Raw genomic sequence first — 9,300 nt, 5'->3', positions numbered from 1 at the left:
TTCAGTCAAAACGTTAGCTTGGGTTTCTGTGTGAATATGCTAACGTGGCTAACGTGTAGTCATGTGAAACTGTGCTTTTTTAAGTGTAAGTAACAATGTTGGAAGTTAGAATTGTCACAGTATTGTTCATCAGTGTCAGTCTTTTTATGAGTTACAAAAAAGATTGGGAAACGGGTATTGTACGTATGCTAGCGCTTAAAATAAAGTAGCTAATATTTTACATGTTGCTAACATAGTCAGGAGTTAGCACAGTCACAATAACATTTGTTTCAGTGGTTTCAGAGACAGGTAGGTCTGTTGTGAATATGCTAATCTGGCTAACATGTAGCAGTGTTACATTACTGTTGTTTTTTGTAGCCTAGCCTCTGTAGCATTTGTTTTAGTACTATCAGTCTGTTTTGTTTATGTGTTAGAAGCATAGTTGGGAGTTACAGGTATTGTAAATATGCTAACATAGCTAACACTTGTCATGCGGCTATCATGTAGCGTTGTGGGACTGTTTTTTCCATATGTCACTAACCAATGAGTCATAGAGGCTCGAGACACTACGCTAGCCTGTTATTATTGTCCAAGATATGTAAAGAGTGAAGCTAAATAGTGACACGGCTGAGCCACTTTGATCATCACACAAAAAGGACCCAGGTCGTGCTTATAAAGTTTTTGTACAACGTGCAACAGAAGAGTGACATTTTAAACTTTTCTATAAATACGTTTATAGGAAACGTAATGTATACCTATATATCTACACACAGACTAAGATTTACACATACTGTACACTCCTCAGTCCGTGTTTCAAGACGGGTCAGCGGCTAGCAGACGTCGCCGCAGGCCACTTGCGTCCGTTGTAGCTGATCCCTATGGCGTGATGCTAGCAGAGTGCACTGGTAACAGAGCAGCCCAGTCGGCGAGGGGGAGAGGGTGGGGTCCCATAAATGGATCCCTTGACTCAGGCACCACCCCGGCCACCGGTCCTCTGTACACCACGTCACGTATCCGCCCATCTGACAGGGATTCCGCGCTGGACTCTTCCTTCTTCGCTCGCCACTACGGAGGAAATCCAGGTTCATGTCTTTTCCTCTGTTTAGTAATCTGCTTAAATTCTGCCGGTCTTCTGGTCTGATCTGAGGTAAAACATACATACAAATATCATAGTCATTCTCCATATATAAAACAAGATCAGTGGTCGCGCCAGAAAATGTGGAAATAGTGCAAAGTTTAAATCTACCATTGACTTTGAATGGACTACAAGATCAGCCTAAACGTTCACTGTTGAGATTAAACTCACTCAGATCTTTCTTAAAAGTTTTGTATAAGTTCTCCTTTATTATCCGATAGTAATAATTCACTTGTGAAAAGTCACATTCTTGTTTTTCCAGCTCTGTTTCTGCAATTCTAGCTCATGAGTAAACAAACATTTAGACCTATCCAATATGGCGTCCAACACAACAAGCTAGTGTAGTGATTCTAGCCTTTGTAACTCATTGTTACTAACATAGTTGGGAGTCAGTAAGATGTTTTGGAAGTATCAGACATTTTTTTAAATGTTGGGCTAACAAGGTTGTAAATATTACAGGTATTGTAAATATGCTAACGAGGCTAATGCTTCTTTAGCATCTAACATAGCTAATGTGTTGCAAAAAAACTTTAGGAGTTACTGTGAATTCAGTTAATAAAGTATGACTGACTTTTTGACTTATTTCTGACACTTTTGTTTTGCTTAATGATGCTTAAATATGAGTTCATAAATAAACCGCTAGTTGACCTCGCGCTTTATAAGCATCCTATAGTGCAGACGATGCGGTTTATCTAACGTTTAGGTTATAAATGATGAAGAGAGGTTGGGATACAACATTAAACGTGCATTTCCCATACAGCCTCTTCATTGACTCGGGCACCATTCATTGCTGTCAAGCCCCCTCATCACCACCACCACTTAGTGATTAAAGGTCAGGCATTCAGGCATCTGGAAGGACAGCTAATTTGTCATCCCTCGACAAACGCGCGGATGTCCGATCTTGTCCACAGGGCTTGATACCGCTACAAGCCGTAAAGGTTAAAGGATTCAAGAAACGCTTGCCCTCCCCCCACCCTCCTCCCCCCTCCGCGCTCGCCCCGTCTCCATCTCAACGAGCAACATGCGACGGAGCAGAAAATTCAATTCGGGGGCCTGGATACTGGGAGGGTAATGTGGTTTCACGACTGTAACTGCAGAATCTTTAGACACGCCGTCGGCAGCATCTCAGTTCACCTCTGCAGAAACTCGCTTTTTGCCACAAAAGCTTGTTTAGCACTTTGATCGTTTCATTCGTTCATGACCTAGAACACAATATTTGACCATGTTAAAGCTAAATACTGACAGTTTTTGGTTGCTATATAACCTATACTATGCAAATTAAAAATAATTCCTCAACTTCTTGATTAAAATTTCCCTTCAGAGCATGGATAACTAATTTGACATAAAAGAGCGTACAGACTGACCTGGCCGATCTCGCCTGCATCCTAATGTCCCGATCGGTGAGGCCGTCCACAGCCGTCAGTCCAAACCCCAGGAGTCCAAGTGACAGAGCGAATGAGCGACTTCGATCAGGTGAGCTCATCAAGCGGTGTGTGTGTGTGTAAATAATGTAGAGTCCAGCTGACAGGTGAACGTCACATGCACTTAGTGTTCATGCTTCTGACAGCAGCCTCAGTCTAACTGGAGACCCGTCATGACTCGGCGTTCTTTCAGCTAAATATTTTGCTCTAGTAAAATATGGACCTTAAACGTGGTCTAAGAGTCAAAAATCTGAGTTAGCTGTATTTTTGAGAATGATATCTAGTGTGGCGTCTTTCTTTTGGGGTGTTCAGCCCCCCTGATGACCGGAGTGTTCGTGGTGCGATAACCAGAACAGGTCCTGGACCAATTATTTCTATGTCAGAACCTGACCTCATTTTTTGAGCTCTTGCAGTAAGATGAGAACACGTTCAACGACTGATACTTTTACAAATAAAGTTTGATTGATTGATAACTACGGTGGCCCTGAAGAACAAACCACATGGGCAAATCACTCGATGCAAAACATTTTAAAGTTCTCAACAAAAACCTTAATAAGAACTTTATATTTAAACAAAATTCCAGAAACAGACAAAAAACATTTTGAAAAACGGAAAAGGAAGGTATTGTAGGATATAGTTGATTGAATGATGAGTTTTAAAGAACAGGAAAGCACAAGGAGGTTGTCTACAAAATGTGGTTCAAGAGTTGATTGAGCAATCGCTGAACTTTTGCAGAAGATGTGGTCAGAATCTTAAAGAAAAACCTTTAAAAATAGAAATATATGGCCATATCTCCAATTGAAAAGGTGAACAAATCTCACCATCCAATCAGAGACGTCCCAAACCACCTACCTGTTTTGGTTTCTCACTTTATTTCTTTTTTTTTTAAATATTTCATCTTGACAGAATATTTTTTATTGCTTGATTGAATTATGTTACAAATAATACAATATAATAATACATTTTTTTTATGTGATTTGCACTTCTTGACCACCATAGATTACTCTTAGCAAGTGGATCATTCTTTACATAATACTAATAGTATGTCGGAGTTCCTTCACTAATTCCTAGCTACTAAAAAACGATATAGCGTGGGCCTATCCAGTGCCGTGGAATTCAAAACCAATTCGCATCTCATGGTTACTCTTTCTTACACCAAATATGTCACCAAGATAGAACAAAGAATAACCTAATGAGTATGAACATTTTATGCATCCTGTTCACTCATTCACTGTGTTCAGACGAGACGTTCTCACTCCCAACTCCTCAAATATGGACGGATGGTTCAGGCCCACTTTTTGAGTGTCCCCAACTTGTCGTTTTTGACGTGTTGGCTGTTCCTGTTAAATTATGGGTCCCCAACCCTCGGACCAAAACCAGACGGGGTAATGGACGCGGTACCATACACGGTATTGGAGGCGGTACAGGAGGTAGTACCGAATGAAGTACCAGACGCAATATCAGACGCAGTACTGGATGCAGTGTAAGACTCAGTACTGGAGGTAGTATCATACTGAAACTGCACATGGTACTGCGCCTGGTACTTCATCCAAAACTTTAACCGGTACTACATCCGGTATCAAGTGGTACTGAAGTACTGGAAACGGTACCGGACGCAGTACCAGGCGCAGTACCGGGTAAAGTATCAGACACAGAACCAGATCCCGTACTGGATTCGGTACCAGATAAAGTACCAGATGCAGTACTGGATAAAGTTCTGGATGAAGTACCGAACACAGCACCAGACGCAGTACTGGACGCAGTACTAGACGTGGTACCAGACGCAGTACTTTATGCAGTACCAGACAAACTACCAGATGCAGTACTGGATGGAGTACCGGTTGAAGTTCCTGATGAAGTAACGGACGCAATAACCAAATGCAGTACTGGATAAAGTATCAGATGCAGAACCAGATGCAGTACTGGATGCGGTACCAGATAAAGTACCAGACACAGTACGAGACGCAGTACTAGGCATGGTACCAGGCGCAATACTGGACAAACTACCAGATGCAGTACTGGACGCAGTACTGGTTGAAGTTCCCGATGAAGTAACGGACGCAGTACCGGATAAAGTACCAAACGCAGTAACGGACAAGGAACCAGGTTAAGCTACAGGCACCAGGTTAAGGTACCGGCATCAAGAGTTTTGGACCCCTGATTAGCTTATGCATTTTTCCTTGTGTGTGACTGGTACCAAGCAACCCTCAGACCAGTACCGGTCCACAGCCCTGGTGGTCAGGGACCCCTGAATAAATGGGAACGGCTAACACGTCAAAAAACAACGAGTTGAGGACACACCAAACAACAAAAAGTGACCCGGAGGAGTCTCGAACCATACGACCATATACGACGAGTTGTGAGTGAGAATGCGTTGGTATTTATGATGGAAACTTGTATAGATTATACAAAATTTGAAGGACAAATTGTTCAAACACAATGCAGTTTGGTCTATTTTTGTGAATCTAATGAAAATTGATGTAGTCAAGTTTCTGGGAAGTTTCTTGGGCACTAAATTTAGGAATTGTAAATTCAGACAGCTCTAGAAAAAGGCAAACACACTACATAGTGCACTAAAGAGTCTGGAGTGAAATAACTCAGAAGAAATTCAGTTTCAGTTTCAATCTTAATTTGAAAGTTGCTCCTTTTCTTCATATTTCAACACATCTAGCAGCTTGTAGAGATGAATTTTGTGTAACACTTTTATATAAATGTAACAATGATGAGACAACCTACCACACTTCCTAGAATCAAATTACTTTCAATGACCAATCATGTTTTTTTTTGATAAATGAATAAATAGAGTTCAAATAAAAGCAATATTAGCATGCTTTCTCAGACATTTTCCTTATATTTCCTTTTATCTTTATCCATCATGTTTGATCTCCTCTTCATCTTCTTCTTATCAGTTCTGATTCATCCATTACATATTGTTATGTATGCAGAAACCCCCCACAGTACTTTAACTGTTCAAAGAGAACACTATTACTAATCCAAAAGAGCACAAAGAATTCTTTACTTTCTCCCAGAGACTCTGACAAAAGGTTCATGGAGTACGTGCTAAAATCTATACATAGCTGATGTACCGCAGTGTTGCATGGAAGTGCTGTGAGGCTCTTCTGTATATAAAGTGGGCGGAGGGTTGGGGAGGGGGCGGGAGGTGGAGATGGCGCGGAGACGGGAGAGTGGGAGAGTCGAGAAAGCGAGGGCAGGTGGCTTCACACTCATGTGTGGAGCCCAATCAGGCACAATCTGCTTCACTACGAGGCGGCGCGCGGACCAACTGTGTGCTTTGTGTTTATCTATAATTAAAACGGTTGCACGCTCATTGCTGCAATTCCATTATGCAGTGCATTAAAGGTATCCGGCGGAGATGATGAAAGGCGGGGAAACGGCTTCTTGGTAGTTTCTTAATCAGAGGTTCCTTGAAAGTTCCAGCGGGGGGCGGGATAGCAAACATCAGAAAGAGAAGGGAACAAAAGGAGGACGTTCCTTATTTCTGTTTCTTGAGTTGAGGAAGAGTCAAATTGAACTGCATCGACAGGTACATCTCAAAAAGTTAGCATAAGAATGCTCTCTCTATATATATTTTTTTCTTTTGTCATTTCAAGAAGTAAAACTTAACTTATACTGTACAGTACAAATACACATCGAGTGAAAAGTTTCAAGCCTATATTTTTGTGAATAATGATGTTTATTAGGGATTCAGTGACTAACTTTCCTCAAGATTCAGAATTTAATTTTTGGGTTTTCTTTCGGTTCCATGTATGACACGTGTCATAAATCAAGGCCCGGGGGCCGGATCCGGCCCTCCAGGTATTTCTATCCGGCCCTCCAGATCATTTTATTAAATTGTTATTAATGGCCAGATGTTATCTTGCACTTATTTTTTATTTTTATAATTTTGACAAACTATATTTTTATGGAGAGTAAAATACTGAAAGTTATTCAAGTTGATTTATTCTGGAATAAAATTCCTGCCTGTTTTTATTTATCAATATGCTACGGTTTGAAAACTTGGCATTCTACTAGCTTTTTGACTATTTTGGCATTCATTAAGATTTTAAATTTGCTAATATTTCAGCTACATGCTAGCTGTTATGGCTAATTTTGGGCTTTTTTTAAAAACGCTTTTTAGGCTTTTTTGAGTTAGGTTAATATTTACACACTAGCTGTTGTGGCTTATTTAGGCATTTTTTCTGTTTTTTAGGCAATTTTGAAGTTTAGCTATTTTTTTCAGCTACGTGCTAGCCGTTGTGGCTAATTTGGGCTTTTTTTAAAACGTTTTTTAGGCTTTTTTGAGTTAGGCTAATTTAGGCTTTTTTCGGTTTTTTAGGCAATTTTGGAGTTTAGCTATTTTTTTCAGCTACATGGTAGCTGTTGTGGCTAATTTAGACTTTTTTAGGCAATTTTGAAGTTTAGCTATTTTTTTTTCAGCTACATGCTAGCGTTTTTGGCTAACCTAAGATTTTAATTTTTATTATTTTAATTTGGAATTTAGCTAATATTTTAGCATCCCATCAGCTTCAGTGATTCCAGTGATCAATTTCAGCATTTTCAGCACTAGCATTTTCAAATTGCAACCAAATTCAGTTTACAGCATTCACTCTAGCATTATTGCAGGTAATGCTATATATCTAGTTCATAATTATGTTAAAAAGCTAAAGTTTTAAAGATTTAAAATATTAATTTTACTGTGTTCAATAAAAGTTTATCCTGTTTTGTACTCAACCTAAGGTGTGTTTTGGATTTTTGCCCCCTGTGCGATTGAGTTTGACATCCCGGATCTATGACAAAACATCAACAAAAGTAAAACATTTTAATTTGTTAATTTAATTAAAATAACATTTAAGTTAGCTTGAATGAAGTCTGGTGTAATGCAATAACACAATCTTAAATATATGGAATTTAACATAATACGCGTGTTTAAAACTTTCAATGCAGATATGGCTTTAATTCAGGAATGGTGGTCTATAAATAATGAAGGTGTCTCGTAAAAATTAGAATATCACATCACAGCAGGTTTTTTTCTGCACAAATGTCAATTTTTGATGCACAAAAGACCTGGCGGGGCGTCCTTTTGCATGAATCACTGCATCAATGCGCCGTGGCGTGGAGGTGATCCCTCTGCACCGTGCAGGTGTCCTGGAATCCCGGGTTGCTTTGATTGCTACATAAGATTTTTTCTTTCATGCCTGTAAAAAAAAAAGGATAGAGATCTAAATTGCATGTTTCAGATACATTTATTTGTCACATGCACAGCTTTCACTGGCATATAAAATTGGTTTTGGTACAAACCGAACAAGATCAGACAGATAACAGAAATATGCATACACGAGTCAAGGTTTACAGCAGAACAGCCGGTAAAAACCGTTCTTTGCTTATGGCTTAGTCACGGCTTAGTCGGGTTGATCCACATGGGTACTACAGGTTTTTGGGGGTGTATCGGGTTCCTAAAGGGTCCAAAAAGTGAGCACTGGTATGTCTTGCAGTTCTCTTGTGCGGCCACCTTAAGGGACATCATGAAAGGGTAACGTACCGTTGTGTTACGTCCTGCTGCTATTGCTGGGCCTTTTTACAAGTCTATTAAAAACACTATTGCAATTTTGACCATATAGACTGTATATTTGATCTCCTCCCCTTTCGTCTTTCAAATAGGAAGTACCCAGAAGCAATGGATTTCTAATGGGGGACACTATCACTTGCAATGTCCAGTAAATAATATACACTGATTTGCCCATTTTGTCTATTTACCAGTTTTAGGCTGATTTTGTGATGATTGTGGACATAGCTTGGACTTTCTGGCAGATGTGGAGGAACAAGAGGTCGGTTTTATGGACTATGGCGCTTTTTATATGTCCGAACTCCCCGCAGAAATAAGACATCTCCACGCTCATATCAAACTTGTAATATACTTGTATATTTGGTATACTTGTAAAAGCGTTTTGTCGAACTTGTAAAAGTGTTTTCGTAAATGTAATACAGTTTTTTTACTTGAATATTGTGTCTCAATGATAAACTTTCTGACATAAATGAATAAAAATCCAGCATTATGAATTTTTATGCCCACATTTATTGCTCTCTGAAGTAAGAAAGCTATTTGAAATACAGAACTCCCTATTTTATGTCTTGACTGGAGCTTTAATTTATTACCTTAAAATATAATTCTTGTAAAGACACGTTAGTATTTATTGATAATGTCATTTTAATGTTGATAGGGCGTTAAATAAACATATTGTTTTAAATTGTTCTAAATTAAAGGTTTTGAAGAAAATAGAGATTTTTTCAAACTAATTATATATCATGGATTACCAAGGTAATATAATGATAATTGCAATGTTTGGCATCAGTATTGTGTGTCATGTATCGTGAATCGTATTGTATCCTATCATGAGTAACTCAAAGGTTCCCAGCCCTAAACATCAATGTGTGTTAAATGTTCAGTCCACCTAGTTTTTGATGTTGTGAGACTTAGTTTTTACTTGGGATGGTACCGAGTCGAAACTCTGCCACATTAAAAAAATTGTTCTTGGGATGTATCGCGAAACACATATCGGGATACGTATCGCGTTGCCCGACTCTTGCCAATACACAACCCCACTTCACACACCTTAAATATGTAGCTTCATGAAACATAGAAGCGATTTTTCAGATAACTATAGCTAGCATGAAGAAAATGCTAGCAAGTCAACTAAACTCTTTATATCACTTTAATTCTGTTGAATTCTTCATCCTTTGTGGAGCTTCTTTTTCTGTCTCTTTCAG

Source organism: Oryzias melastigma, linkage group LG23 (genome assembly GCF_002922805.2).
Source record: "Oryzias melastigma strain HK-1 linkage group LG23, ASM292280v2, whole genome shotgun sequence".
In the NCBI taxonomy this organism is placed as follows: domain Eukaryota; kingdom Metazoa; phylum Chordata; class Actinopteri; order Beloniformes; family Adrianichthyidae; genus Oryzias; species Oryzias melastigma.
The sequence above is the reverse complement of the archived record's forward strand: the minus strand, read 5'-3'. Positions refer to the sequence as shown.